The 13,984-nt window shown below is 38.0% G+C and overlaps 1 pseudogene; it reads right to left on the bottom strand.

Moving 5' to 3' along the window:
• Window positions 1–8,276: 8,276 nt before the first annotated feature.
• On the bottom strand, window positions 8,277–8,373 carry LOC127693101 (uncharacterized; annotated as a pseudogene).
• Between the last annotated feature and the right edge of the window lie 5,611 nt (window positions 8,374–13,984).

Raw genomic sequence — 13,984 nt, 5'->3', positions numbered from 1 at the left:
TCTTACCAGCTGTTATTCTTATCTTAATTGCACTTCCCTCCCTACGAATCCTATATATAATAGATGAAATTAATAACCCTGTTCTTACAGTAAAAACCATGGGTCACCAATGATACTGAAGCTATGAGTACACTGACTATGAAGACCCATGCTTTGACTCCTATATAATCCCAACAAACGACTTAAAACCAGGTGAACTCCGACTATTGGAAGTTGATAACCGAGTAGTTTTACCAATAGAACTTCCAATTCGCATACTCATCTCATCTGAAGATGTCCTTCACTCATGAGCTGTTCCTTCACTAGGATTAAAAACCAACGCCATCCCAGGACGCCTAAACCAAGCTACAGTTACATCAAACCGTCCAGGTTTATTCTTTGGACAATGCTCTGAAATCTGTGGTTCTAATCACAGCTTCATACCTATTGTTCTTGAAATAGAACCACTAAAACACTTCGAAAACTGATCAGCTTCAATAATTTAATCTCACTATGAAGCTTAGAGTGTTAACCTTTTAAGTTAAAGTTAGAGACCCTAAAATCTCCATAGTGATATGCCACAGCTAGACACATTCACATGATTCATTACTATCATCTCATCAATAGCTACCCTATTTATTCTATTTCAACTAAAAATTTCCTTACAATCATTCCCTTCCCCCATGTCCAAAAACCTTTGAAACACAAAAAACAAAAATTCTTGAGAACTAAAATGAACGAAAATCTATTTTCCTCTTTTATTACCCCCTCAGTAATAGGATTACCAATTGTAATTACCATTATTATATTTCCATCAATTCTATTTCCATCATCAGAACAATTAATTAGTAACTGCCTACACTCATTTCAACACTGACTAATTAAAATTATTATCAAACAAATAATATTAATCCACACCCTGAAAGGACAAACATGATCTCTAATAATTGTATCCTTAATTATATTCATTGGATCAACAAACCTTCTAGGCTTACTTCCACATACATTCACACCTATTACCTAATTATCTATAAACTTAAGTATAGCAATTCCACTATGAACAGGGGCTGTTCTCCTAAGATTTTGCCATAAACTAAAAAGTTCCTTATCTCACTTTCTTCCACAAGGTACCCCAATTCCACTAATCCCTATATTAATTATTATCGAAACAATTAGCCTGTTTATTCAACCTATAGCACTGGCAGTCTGACTAACAGCTAATATTACTGCAGGGCATTTACTAATACATCTAATTGGAGGAGCTACCATAGTACTCATAAATATTAGCCCACCAACAGCTACCATTACATTTATTATTATTATTATTATTCTCACAATTCTAGAATTTGCTGTAGCCCTTATCCAAGCATATGTATTCACCCCATTAGTTAGCCTGTACTTACATGATAACACATAATGACCCACCAAACACACGCCTATCACATAGTTAATCCAATACCATGACCATTAATTAACAGGAGCCTTCTCAGCCCTCCTACTAACATCAGGCCTAGTAATATGATTTCATTATAACTCAGTAATTCTCTTATCCTTAGGCCTATTGGCTAATATTCTCACAATATACCAATGATGACGAGATATCATTCATGAAGGAACATACCAAGGCCATCATACTCCTATTGTTCAAAAAGGCTTGCGATATGGTATAATTTTATTTATTGTATCTGAAGTATTTTTCTTCGCCGGTTTCTTCTGAGCATTCTACCACTCAAGCTTAGTCCCTGCACATGATCTTGGAGGATGCTGACCATCAACAGGAATTACCCCTCTCAATCCCCTAGAAGTACCACTACTAAATACGTCATTTCTTCTAGCATCAGGAGTTTCAATTACATGAGCCCATCACAGCTTCATAGAAGGAAAATGCAACCACATGAACCAAGCTCTTCTAATCACTATTATTCTAGGACTTTACTTCACTGTTCTTCAAGCTTCAGAATACTTTGAAACCCCATTCTCCATCTCAGATGGAATTTACGGATCTACATTCTTCATAGCAACAGGATTTCATGGACTTCACGTAATCATTGGATCTACATTTTTCATTGTCTGCCTCCTTCGACAACTAAAATTTCACTTTACATCTAAACACCACTTCGGATTTGAAGAAGCAGCATGATACTGACACTTCGTAGACATAGTATGATTATTCCTATACCTATCCATCTATTGATGAGGATCTTACTCTTTTAGTATAAATAATACAACTGACTTCCAATTAGTAAACTCTGAATAGCCTCAGAAGAGAGTAATCAATTTATTTATTATTATCTCTCATAATACCATATTATCCTTAATTCTTATTCTAATTGCATTCTGGCTTCCTAAAATGAGCTTATACACAGAAAAAGCAAATTCATACGAATGCAGATTTGACCCAACTAGCTCTGCCCACCTACCATTTTCAATAAAATTTTTCCTGGTAGCTATTACATTTCTACTTTTCGACCTTGAAATCGCCTTACTTCTTCCCCTTCCATGAGCAATCCAAACAACCAAAACATCAACAATAATAGTTTCAGCGTTGATTTTAGTAACTATTCTATCATTAGGACTAACTTATGAATGAACTCAAAAAGGACTAGAATGAACGGACTAACTGGTAATTAGTTTAAACAAAATTAATGATTTCGACTCATTAGATTATGACTACACTCATAATTACCAAAATGATATCTGCCTTCCTTAACCTTACACTAGCCTTTACTTTCTCACTTCTAGGCACACTCCCATTCCGTTCTCATCTTATATCTACACTCCTATGTTTAGAAGGCATAATATTATCTCTATTTATCATGACCTCTATAGCTACTTTAAACTCTAGTTCAATAGCATCCATGCCAATCCCAATTACAATTCTAGTATTTGCTGCATGCGAAGCAGCAGTAGGATTAGTTCTTCTAGTTAAAGTATCAAATACATACGGAACTGATTACGTACAAAACCTCAACTTATTACAATGCTAAAAATTATTATTCCATCATTAATATTACTCCCATTAACTTGACTTTCTAGTTCAAAAAAAGTATGAACAAACGTAAACAAAAGCTCCTACAGCTTTTTAATTAGTCTAATCAGCTTATCAATTATATGACAAACAGATGAAAATTATTTAAATTTTTCACTTATATTCTCCTCAGACCCACTATCTACCCCATTAATTATCCTAACAACCTGACTCTTAACATTAATACTGATAGCCAGCCAAAATCACCTAAAAAAAAGAAAAAAATATATACCAAAAGCTCTACATTTCTTTACTTACTAGTCTACAAATTCTATTAATTATAACTTTCTCAGCAATTGAACTAATCATATTTTACATTCTATTCGAAGTCACCCTAATTCCTACATTAATCATTATCACACGATGGGGAAATCAAACAGAACGATTAAATGCAGGACTTTATTTTTTATTCTACACACTAATTGGCTCCATCCCTCTCCTAATTGCCCTGATTTATATCCAAAATTTCACAGGCACACTCAATTTTATAATTCTATCATTAACTACAAACTCTCTAAACCCTTCATGATCAAATAATATTATATGACTAGCATGCATAATATCATTTCTTATTAAAATACCATTATATGGAGTCCACCTATGACTTCCAAAGGCCCACATTGAGGCTCCAATCGCAGGATGTATAATTCTATCAGCTATTCTACTAAAATTAGGAAGCTATGGAATAATACGAATTTCCATTATCCTAGACCCTCTAACCAAATATATAGCTATTATTCTTCTATCTTTATGAGGTATAATTATAATAAGCTCTATCTGCCTATACCAAACAGACCTAAAATCACTAATTGCATATTCTTCAGCCAGCCATATAGCCCTAGTTATTGCATCTATTATAATTCAAACTCCCTGAAGCTTCATAGGAGCCACAATATTAATAATCGCACACGGATTGACCTCATCATTACTATTCTGTCTAGCAAACTCAAACTACAAACGTATCCACAGCCAAACTATAATTATAGCTCGAGGCCTACAAATAATCTTCCCACTTATAGCAACCTCATGACTAATTGCAAGCCTAGCCAACTTTGCTCTTCCACCATCAATCAATCTTATTGGGGAGTTTTTCATCACAATATCATTTTCTCTTGATCAAACTTCTCTATAATCCTTATAGGAATTAGTATTATTATTACAGGTATGTACTCAATATATATAATTATTACAACTCAACGAGGAAAACTAACCAACCATGTAAATAACCTCCAACCCTCACACACACGAGAACTTGCACTCATAACTCTCCATATTATCCCTCTCATTCTATTAACAATTAACCCAAAACTTATCACAGGCCTAACAATATGTAAATATAGTTTAAAAAAACATTAGACTGTGAATCTAAAAATGGGAGCTAACCCTCTTTATTTACCAAGAAAGTATGCAAGAACTGCTAATTCATGCCTCCATGCTTAAATTCATGGCTTTATTACTTTTATAGGATAGAAGAAATCCATTGGTCTTAGGAACCAAAAATTTTTTAAAAAATCACAAAAAAAAATCTCATAGATCAAAAAATATCCCCTAGAAAAATGTAATACATTTTGTTTTACTAGATATGAATATAACCTTTGTAAAGTGAAGTGAAAGCATGCATGGTAACAACACAATCATCAAGAGTAAAAATACAATGGATAATTTTAAAATATTTATTCTTATATAAACTAAGATGCATAGACTATAGGAAAATGAAAAGGCAATGACTTTAAAAGACTTTGCAAAACTTATTTTATAAAATTTCATGAATCTATAAATTTCTGTCATCATTAACAAATCCTTAAAGGAAAAATATTACATAAATTATGTTTGGATACTGACATAATAGATTAAATAGCCACTAGAGCATAAAAACAAAGTATTATAAATGTGTCAATCTAGAAAAAAGCTTTCAAGTTATCTCATAAACAAAAGCATCATATTTTCTTCTTCCCTTATTCCTCTTCTAATTTTCCCAGCAGCATTCATAAAACTGAAACAACAATGATGGAATCTTCTGGTCCATTGTTTCTACCACACATCCTGGGGTATCAACTGAGAGACAGCTGCATGATGAACAGCTTTGTCTTGGTACAAAATGTTCCACTTGAACTCTCATTGCCAGAAATTAAGAAAAGATGATTTATAACTTTTCCAACAAACATATTATTAACTTTTTAAACCTGCAGTTAACTGCCAAACATAAACAATAATTTTTTAATATAAACATATCCTTATTCTTCTAAGTAAACTTAATGTTTGCTTACTGAGGAAATGCTCAGTATGAAGCAGTAAATATCAACTGAAAAACATCTTTTATTTTAAAAGTAGAATCTAAACTCACATCTAGGTTAACAATTAAACATTATAATGTTGGTTGAGACTGCATATGGAAGTACTACTATTAAGTCATCAAAAATTGTGTCCATAGCAAGAAGGAGGTCTTGAGTCTCACTTGGAAGCAAGAATGGAATTGTTAGGGAACGCAAATGGAGAGAAAACCTGATGAGAGAGGAGATTGAGAGGGAAGTACAGGGAGTGGGATGGAGACAGAAGAGGTTAAGGATCACGGGGAATGGCCAGATGGCCATGAGAATGGATAGAAATCTGCAACTGATGGTGTGGGGCAGGGGAGAGAATGGGGGCATCTCCAAAAAGAGACAGAGAGACATGGGATATAGGAGACACCCAAGAATCAATGGAGATATCCTTAACTATGACTCACAACACTGGGGATATGGATCCTGGGGAAGCTACCTCATGTGACCAAGTAGGATCCCCAGGGGAGAAATAGGGACACCAACCCAACCACAAAACCTTTGACCCAAAACTTATCGAGTCTACAACAAATACAGAGAATGGAGATGGAGCAGAGACTGAGGGAATAGTCAACCAGTAACCAACTCAACTTATGACCAAGATTCCATAGTTGAAGAATACCCAGGGGGGGCCCACCTGTTCAGAAGAGAAGGAGAAGGTGAATGAAGGGGCTTTTTAGGAGGGGGTGACATGAAGGGGGCAGTGAGTGGGATATAAAATAAATAAGTAAAAAAATAATAACTTTTGAAAAGTGTCCATGAAATCTCAACAATATGGCTATTAAATAATAACACCAATTGACATGCCAAAGTGGGTGGGAAAATGTTATAGAGACCCATCCCTAGACCCATAGAACTACTACAGGCTATAATTGCTGATTAACATGAAATTAGTCTTCTCCAAGGACACCCCTGATAGTAACAAGTGGTCAGCCACAAATATCATATACATATATAGAGATAGATAGATATAGATACAGATAGATATAGATACAGATAGATATGGATTGAGATGGAGAGAGATGGAGATGGAGATAGAGAGATAGAGATAGAGATAGAGATAGAGATAGAAATAGAGATAGAGATAGAGATAGAGATAGATAGATAGATATAGAGATGTATATGCATATATACACATATACACATATACATATATGCAGCAGTAAACTAGAGGAATAGAGAATGGTTGATGAAAAGATTTTTTTAAAAAGAGAGAAAGGGGGAATAATATAAGTACAGTACTCATGTATTAAATTTTCAAAAGTAAATAAGATATATTTAAATGAAATTTCCTTAAATTAGTAATTAACTAAATAATGCAACCAGGCCTTGGTAGTATATACCTGAATTCAAAGCAAAGGAATCCATTGCCAGACTGGGTTACATAATGAGTTCCAGACTAGCCATAAATATTTAGTAAAAACCCTGGCTCAAAAGTTAGTTACAAAGCCAGTAACTAACTGAACTCACTTGAACACAGAATACTAACATACAGAGAATGAGGTGGGAGGTTGAGCATGAAGAAAAATTGGTTTTGAGCAGTGTGTGATATACAGTATATGAAAATAATACAATATGCCTCATTAAAACATGCAATGAATACATATTAATAAAAAACAGAAGATAAAATAAAATTTATTTTACTACATACATTCTTTTCAGATGTAGGTTCTCCTCAAAAATTTACTCTTTAAAAATTAAAGAAGGAAATTATTTCAGCTTCATTTTCCCCATTAATTAATTTATTTATTCACTTTACATCCTGGTTGCTGTCTCCAATTCCTCCCTCAAACAGTCCCTCCCCCATCTTCGCCCCTTCTCCTCTGAGATGGTGGAAGCCCTTTCTGGGTATCCCCTGACCCTGGCACAAGAAGTCTCTCCAGGGTTAGGTGAATCCTCTCCCACTGAGGCCAGACAAGGCAGCCCAGCAAGGGGAACAGATTCCACAGACCTGCAATAGTTTTAAAGATAGCCCCTGCTCTAGCTGTTTGAGGTATCACATGAAGACCAAGCAGCATATCTGCTATATATGTGCAGGGGTCAGAGGTAGCAGGAGTGGCAGGGGTGGCAGGGGGAGGCTAGGACCAGCTCGTGTATGATCTTTGGTTAATGGTTTAGTTTCTGAGAGATCCCAAGGGTCCAGGATAGTTGGTCTTCCTGTGGAATTCCTTTCCCCTTCAGGACTCTCAAGCCTTCTGTCAGCTCTCCATAAGAGTCCCTGTGCGAGCAATAAGGGAGACAATGTGTGGAGCAGAGACCGAAATAAAGGCCACCCAGAGACTGCCCTACTTGGGGATTCATCTTATAAACAGTCAACAAACCCCAACACTACTATGGATGACAAGAAGTGTATACCAAAAGGAGCATGCCATGGTTGTCTCCAGAGGGGCCCTACCAGAGCCTTACAAATATAGAGGCAGATGCTAGCAACCAACTATTGGACTGGACATGGGATCCCCAATAGAGGAGCTGGAAGGTGGTCTGAAGGAGCTGAAGGGGTTTACAGCCCCATGGGAAGAACAATGATTTTGGCCACCCAGATGCCCCAAGACTCCCAGGGACTGAACCATCAACCAGAGGGTACACATGGTTCCAGCCAAAAATGTAGCAGAGGAAGGTCTTGTCGGGCATCAGTGGGAGGAGTGGTCCTTGGTCAGGCCTCAACAGGGGCCCCAACAAAGGGAAATCAAGGGAGGTGGGAGTGTGCTGGGTGGAGGGTCATATACATGGAGGCAGGGGGAGGGAGAAGGGGTTGGGGTCTTTGGGGAGGGGGGAAATTGGCAAAGGTTTTACCATTGGCAATGTAAATGAAGACAATATTCAATTTAAAAAAAAAAAAGAGTTTCTGTGCTCAGTCCAATGTTTGGCATCTGTTTCAGTCAGTTGCTGGTTCTCTCAAAGGACAGTCATGTCATGCTAGGCTCCTATCTGAAAACATAACAAAGTATCATAAAAGTATGGAATGCTTCACAAATTTGCATGGCAAGGGCCATGCTATTCTTCTCTATATCATCCCAATTTTAGTATACATGCTTCTGAAGCAAGCACTTGTTTCAGCTTCTTTAATGCTTATTTATAAATGGATTCTGAACACTGTACAGAATCTCCCATGGAGATGGACATGTTGGAAAAACTACCCTAACCATTATTGCCTTTTTCCTTTTCTCTTTCAATCAGAACATTATCTAGGGCCAAATATTACCATAGCCTGCCTAAAGAAGTGCACCTCTACTAATGATATGCAGGGAAATAAACTGCTAGGCACTAAGACAGGATGCCTGGAAGGGACTCATGAAGTTCCTTTCCCAAGAGGGACCCAAATGTAAAGCTCATGTGAGGAAAGGCTGTACACACAGAGGTGGAACGCTCAGTATGACTCCGTATTTAATGCCCTGGCACACACACTTCAAGATCAAGTTCTGACATCCTTCCAAGCCACCATTAGAAGCCTGTAAAAATGATGAGTGATGTTTACTAGTAAATTAGAAATGATAAAATATCAGGAGCCATTCTCATAGAGATCTCAAAACCCCCTCCTCTCAGCCATTTCTAGTTTGCTTTCTCTAGGCTGCCTTTAGGAGGAAATGTGCTAGTTTAAAGATTAGCCAAGTTAGCTAGATGGTCAGTACATACAGAGCTCACCCAAGTGGGCTCAAACAAATGAAGCTCACCTGTGGTTATGTTACCATAGCAACTCCTTTCTACTTCACCTCTTCATGATTGAAATATGATGCCAAGTTCCTACTGCACCTGCCAAATCTTCCCTGAGATCCTGAGAGACAATTCTGAGAAACTGTTCCGGAAGAATGATTCCCTGAGATTGTTCCCCGAATACAATGAATTTCCCCCTTCACCCCTTCCCACACCTGCTTGCTTGCCTTTATAACGCCTTGTGTGAAAATTAAAGTTTGACAGCTTGATCGGAATTAGACTTGCTGTCTGTCTTTTTGTGTCTCTTGCCCCCCCCCACCCTCCCACTCCACCCCACCCCACCCCACCCTCGTGCCTTCTTCTTAGGTAGTTCCAGAAACCCTGTTGACTGTCCTGTGGGTCGGGACAATAAAACAAAACAGAATGTTGTAAGAAGGAAATAAATGTTCCAGAGGAGTGGTTATTTCCAAATTAATGTATTACATGGGACTTGAGAGCCCACCAGTTGCCTTTCCTTAGAAGAAGCTGGAGATCATTTCATTGACTATGGTGCTAAGGAGGATACTAAGCAAAGGCAGAATTACTGAGAAACTTCTTCATGACTGTCCTGAAGGCCAAGGCTGATGGCAGATACTAGTGTTGTGGAACATATCACTGGGGAAAAGAGATTCAAGAGGAAACAAAAAATTGATAGCAGCATTTGGTTGTCACATAGACCATATGTGTAAGAACTATAAATGGTAGTCAGATTGAAAGGGCATCTAGAAGCCGGGCAGTTGTGGCTCATGACTTTAATCCTAGCACTTGGGAGGCAGAGGTAGGTAGATTTTTGGGCTCAAGGCCAGCCTGGTCTAGAGAGTGAGTTCCAGGATTAAAAGGGCTATACAGAGAAACCCTGTCTCGAAAAAAAAAAAAAAAAAAGAAAGAAAGAAAGGAAGGAAGGAAGGAAGGAAGGAAGGAAGGAAGGAAGGAAGGAACAAACAAACAAACAAAGGGCATCTAGAACATAATGGCTAAAAGATAGTATAAAAATGGCTCATAAGACATGCTTTCTAAAAGCAAGGAAGGCAAGAAGGACCTCTAGGTAGTCAACAAGAAAATGGGGGCAGACAGAAAGGTAAACTACACATGAATAGAGGTGATACTACATAATGGGAGAAAAAGGAGTATGCCATGATAACTAATTGTGGAATTAATTAGTACTTCAATAGCCAATATTAAGTGTGCATATGGAATTAGAGCAATTGTGTTATTTTAAGGACAAGGTACTTGGAGACTTAGTGAAAAAAATCTGGAATGAATAGTAGAAGAATAAATAATAAATACTGGTTATTCTTAGACAAAGAGATGGAACTAGAAAATATCATCCTGAGTGAGGTAACCCAATCACAAAAGAACACACAGGGTATGCACTCACTGATAAGTGGATGTTAGCCCAAAAACTCAGAATACCCAACATACAATTCACAGAACACATGAAGCTCAAGAAGAAGGAAGACCAAATATGGAGCAAATATGGAGACAAGTTATGTAACAGAGACTAAAAGAAAGGCCATCCAAAGACTGCCCCACCTGGGGATCCATCCCATATAGTCACCAAACCAAGACAGTATTGTGGATGCCAAGATGTAAATGGTGACAGGAACCTGATATAACTGTTTCCTGAGAGGTTCTGCCAGAGTCTGACAAATACAGAGGCAGATGCTCACATCTAACCATTGGACTAAGTACACATTCCCCAATGGAGGAGTTAGAGAAAGGACTGAAGATAAAAGAAGAGGTTTGCACCCTTATAGGAAGAACAACAATATCCACCAATCAGAACCCCTAGAGCTCCCAGGGACTAAACTACCAACCAAAGAGACACCCATGACTCCAGTTAAATATGTAGCAGAGGATGGCTGTGTCAGACATCAGTGGGAGGAGAGGGCCTTGGTCCTGGGAAGGCTCAATGCCCCAGTGTAGGGGAATGCCAGGCCAGGGAGGTGGGGGTGGAGTAGGTGGAGGAACATCCTCATAGAAGCAGGGGAGGGAGGATAGGATAGGGGGTTTCCAGGAAGGGGAAACTGGGAAAGGCATAACATTTGAAATATAAATAAAGAAAATATCCAATTAAAAAAAGAGCCTGCCAACTCTCTTTGCTCCTGTGCTCCCATGTTCCTGTGTTCCTGCTGCCAGGAGCTCCTGTGCTCCTGATGCCAGCAACTCTCTCTAGCTAGCCTCCACAGTGTCTGGCTCCCTTGTCCCTGGAGTTGCTAGTTCCCTCTCCATATTTCAGTAACCAAGTAAAGCAAAACTCTTGAACCTTATAATTAACCAATCAGATGTATGTATCAATAAATTCTCAAGTTATAAGATGCCAATACAATAATTTCAGAATCAATTGATAATGATAAAAGCTTTATCCCAAATATTCTTACCTTATGATATCATAGTTACCTGTGGTTGGTTAAAGCTACATTGGTTCACATCCATCTCAATTTTGCCTTCTTCCTTCTCTCCCCTGAGATGCTGTCTCTGCAACTCTTAGCTCTGCCTCCCTTTTCCCCAGGCCTCCTACTCTCCTAATGTAATTGAACAGGGAAAATCCTGCAACATTCCATTGCATGGTCAAGGTGACCCATAACATTTGCCATGACAAGTGCATCCAGCATCTGAAATCTCTATAATTTTTCTTTTGTCAGAATAACTAATTCAGAAGGCTGCCATCTGAATACTAAAAATATTCTAATCATACATTCAAAGAAGGAAAAGTGCCTAAGAATGTGTATACCATGATAGCAGTTCATAGCCTATGACTACAGGGTGGGAGCATAGAAGCACAGCTCCCTTCTCAAAATGGGATGATTTTACCAACTGGATTATATCTGACCCTAGAAGCTTGTCTGTAACATCACCTTTGGATATATAGTTTCAGACTCTCCCTGCTCAGTTTTCCAAACATCAGATATTTTTATGTGGCTGTCTCATTAAATTCCTCACATAAATTCTCTTTTTTAAGATCTTCTCCAGGAAAATCAAACTTTTAAGACAGAGTCTTGGAGAGTTGATCATATGAACAACCTGTTGAAAATAGTTTCAGGACCTACTCACCAATATATTCCAGCCCACACCTCTGGCAGAAGCCTCCTACACAGCCAGAGACCAGGCCAGCGTCCTAAACCCTAGAGGCTAGGTCTGCAATCTAAACCCAAAATGAGACTGTGCCCCACCCTGCACACACCTGTGCAGCATAACCATAAGAGCCCCTCCTCTCCTTGCCACCATATTCCAGCCCACTCCTCCATCAGAAGCCTCCTACTCTACCAGAGGCCAAGCCAACAAGCATCCTGAATCCCAGAGGACCCATGGACAGATGAGAGGACACACACATAGCCAGAACTCCAGCCCCCAACTTGAGCAATAACCCCCTGCTAGATAAGAGGACATCCAAGCAAAAAGTCCAACCCCCAACTAGAGTAAATACCCTCTACTCAATCAAGGCTACTCTAGTAAGAAGACCAAAGAGGAAACACAAACCAAGATAGAAAGAACTTATCCAGCAAAGACAAACCCAGAAATCAGCACTTAGACTGAGGAATCTAGATGTCTAAATGCCAGTATAAGAACAAAATGAACAACATCCAGGACAGTATATCACTACCAGAGACCAGTTAACCTACAACAACAAACCCTGGATATTCTAACATAGCTAAGGACAAGAAAAACAAACTTCATAAAGATGGTAAATCTAAAAATTTCCAGACATAAAACATCTAGAAAATCTGAGATACTACCAAAAGACCAAACCTGAGTATTATAGGAATAGATGAAGATGCCAGCTCAAAGGCCTAGAAGACATTTTTAACAAAATCATAGAAAAAAATTTTCTAATATAAAGAAGGAAATGCTTATAAAGGTACAAGAAGTTTATAGAACAACAAATAGAATGACTAAGAAAGGATAGTCCACATAATAGTCAAAACACTAAACAAACAGAAGAAAGAATATTAAAAGCTACAAGAGAAAAAGGCCAAGTATCATACATAGTCAGGCCTATGAAAATTATACTCTACTTCTCAACAAATGCCCAAGTGATTCCAAATTTAAAGGGGATCTTTTCACCTTATTCATAAGCCTTTTTTTCCTTCTTCTAATGTAATTTTTAAATTGAAAATAGATTCTTGAATAGCAGACCATGCCACCCAGAATAGCAGATAGATCTTCTGCCTGAGGAACTTTCTACTCCCTCAGTTCCCACAGGTACAATCCTACTTCATCCTTTTCACCAAAACCCTGGTAGAAGGAATGACTGTTGCTGTGTCACATTTCCCTAACTCTGGAGGATATTACCTGGTCTTATGCAGGCCATAACAGTCAGAAGAACAGGTAAGCAGAGACTCTTCACTGGATCAAAGATGTCAACATAAAACCAGACACACTGAATCTGACAGAAGAAAACATAGGCAGCATTTAATGCAGTGGCATAGAAAACAACTTTCTGAACAGAACACCAATAGCTCAAGCACTAAGATCAATAATTAATAAATGGGACCTAATGAAAAGCTTTGGTAAAAGACACTATCAATAAGACAAAACGGCAGTATACAGATTGGTAATATTTTACTTCATTTTCATCTTTTGGGAAATGATCTCCCTACCAAGATTAATGACTCCATGATAATTAAAAACAGCACAATTCCAGAAAGCAAGAATATGTCTGGTATTCTTCAGGAAAATGGTGATACTGTGAACTTCAGGACAACTTTTAAGGCTGTGGGAAAGAACTCTGTAAACATGAGTTCAAAAATACATAAATCAGTGAAAGAATGTTCCTTTAGAGAACTTTTTTCAACTATGAAAAATATAAGGGTGCAGTACAAATTGTATGAGGGGCTACATTCTCCCAGGTCCCACAACCACTACAGTATAAACGGGGATGAGGGGGAGTGATGCAACATTGTGAGAGCAGAGAGTTTGATATCCTGTATGAAATAACTTAAGACTACAAAGGCAATAAAAAAATGAA

Source organism: Apodemus sylvaticus, chromosome 9, assembly GCF_947179515.1.
Source record: "Apodemus sylvaticus chromosome 9, mApoSyl1.1, whole genome shotgun sequence".
NCBI lineage: Eukaryota > Metazoa > Chordata > Mammalia > Rodentia > Muridae > Apodemus > Apodemus sylvaticus.
The sequence above is the reverse complement of the archived record's forward strand: the minus strand, read 5'-3'. Positions and strand labels throughout refer to the sequence as shown.